This window comes from Mchenga conophoros, linkage group LG5, assembly GCF_057382185.1.
Source record: "Mchenga conophoros isolate Kocher_MC1m ecotype Shallow Benthic linkage group LG5, M_conophoros_male_GT1.1, whole genome shotgun sequence".
NCBI classification, from domain to species: domain Eukaryota; kingdom Metazoa; phylum Chordata; class Actinopteri; order Cichliformes; family Cichlidae; genus Mchenga; species Mchenga conophoros.
The window spans coordinates 6,284,861-6,287,426 of NC_140530.1; positions in this window are offsets into that span (position 1 = coordinate 6,284,861).

Here is a 2,566-nt window from a genome sequence, read left to right on the forward strand (position 1 = left end):
GTCATGAAAATATCCTGCACATCATTACACCACCAGCTGCCTGAATTGTTGATACAAGGCTGGATGAATTGAGTACTTTATGTTGTGTCTGCCAAAATCAAGATTCTTTAGCCCTGGCTGCAATTTAATGTTGATTGAGAGTTCGTATGAATTACTGTCTCAGTTTCTAGATCTTAGCTGACAGGAGTGACAGTGGCCTGGTGTTCTTCACTGTGGCCTATCTTCTTCAAGATTGCAGATGTCGTGGGTTCAGAGATGTTTTGCATATCTTGGTTGTAATGAGGATTTATTTCACTTCCTGTCGGCTGAAAATAAGCCATTCTCTTCTGACCTCAATGGATAATTTCTCTTTTTCAGACCACTCTTAAAGAGATGGCTGGAGTAGATCAGCAGGACTTATGTTCAGACTGCCATGGATATTTATTTGAGTGTTAAAAACAGGAAAAACTGCCCACAGCAGCAACGTTTTGTGCTTCTTTTTTTTAATCTTTTCTATTATATAATCTATTTTTCAACTTCCTCTTCTTGGTAAATTCTGCTGTCACTTCCTTTGCTGCTCATGTCCACTTTTCAGCTGATCAGCATTCTTTCTGTTGCCTAACATCATATGCATGTGGCTCAGTTGAAGGCCCGCACACATGGACTGTGAATAGCCAGTCCATGTGTCAAATACATGCAGTGCTGCGAAAAAGTATTTGCCCCCTCGTACCAGGGTGAACAGCCTCTAGCGGGGTCGACTTCCCGTTGCCTCTGGTCCTCTGGGACTCTTTGGCACTGGGCACCCCATCTAGGGCCTCCCTCCTTCTGCTGTTGTCCTGGTTCCTGTTTGCATCTCTGTATATATAACGACACACACTCTCTCTCTCTCTCTCTCTCTGAAGATTTCATAGACCACGGAATATAGGCCATTAAAATTTCCCAACACCAGTGTCTGGATGTCACTGTAAAGTTCTTCCTCCCCACTGTTGCCAAGTACTCGCTCTCTCTTATATTGTAGTCTTTAATTGAAATTCCATTTGAATAAAGAGACCATTTAAATGGTACACTTTATTACGCAATATGTGTTAAACAGATGATAAAGTACCCACTCCACAAATAAGAATTTATTTGTTTTTTTAAAACAGTCCCACAAACATAAATCAGAGACACATTGTAACTATTCTGAGAGTTTTCATTTTGAATTTGAATGCAATTACAGTTGTGACAGACTCAAGCAGATTATTCCAGTGGCACAGGGTTTTTAAATCTTTGAAGTTATTCTCAGCTTGTGAAATAAATAATATTTTTATATAGATTTTAGTGAAAAGTCCTTAACTTATATCTTTGTAAAATAGCTTGAAATTAAGATTAGAGCCTCAAATAGCTTAAATGTCCCCAAATGGGATTATTTATTTTGTAGTAGCACAAAACAAACAAATGACCAAGTATTAAACAGAAAGTATGTAAGAGAGAGAGTGAAAAAACCCACTTTGGTACCCTGCAGGTAATAAGGGGAACACTGCGTAGGGGTTAAGTCTGCAGTTGTGAACAGTATGACTCTGCTTCCACATTCTCACTTTTTTTTGCTATTAGATTTAATTACTTGGCAGTGCATTAGCTAAAGGAACTACAATGTAAAGCAGTACAATTCCATAAGAAACTAGGGAATATACAGTGATATGAAAAAGTGTTTGCTCCTGTCTGGATTTCTGATTTCTTTTTTTTTTTTGTATGTCTGTCACACATAAATGTTTCAGATCACCAAACAAATGTAAATATTAGACAAAGATAAGACAAGATAACACTTCTACATGAAGCTGTTTATTAAGAGGAAAAAATCCAAACCTACATGGCGCTGTGTGAAAAAAGTCTGTATTACAGACTCAATGTTACGAGACTTTTGTTTTCATTTCTTATCAAATTTGATTTGGACTTATGTTATTATCTGTAAGAGCAATACTACACAGAAGAAGCCCACTGCTATTTGGAACTTTTAGGTAAAACAATAACGTGACACCAACGGTCAATACGAGCTGGTGAAGGCTACAAGTATGTGTAAAAACTGAGTGGACACAATCCCTTTTTTCATGTAATTGCCTTGCGATTTCTGCTGTGGGGATACCAGTAGTACTGCGAACTGTGAGTAGAAACGTGTCATTTCCACTGCTGAAGTTGTTTAAATCACAAGTAAAGTACTATTGTTGTTTAGCTACAGAATATATAAATTAACTACAATGACTTTGACACACCTGCAATAAACAAATAACGACAAAGGAAGTGAGCTCAGCGTGAGTTTAATGACGCATTAACGTGCTTTTGGTAGAGCAGGATTTTTTGCAACCAAAAGCAGGTGCAAACACTGAAGATTGCACGGTATAACTTTTAAGCCGATTTAATAATAACACTGCTAACATTAAACGCATATCCAGCAAGAAAAGCGACTATTCTTACACTAGTTTCGTAACTCGAATGCGTTTGATGTTCAGGTTTTACCAATAAAAAAAAAATCTAGTGCCGCCAGCACACTGAAGTAGTTGAAGGCGGATAATTCACTGAACTGGAAGTGTACGAGGAACGTTGAACGCGA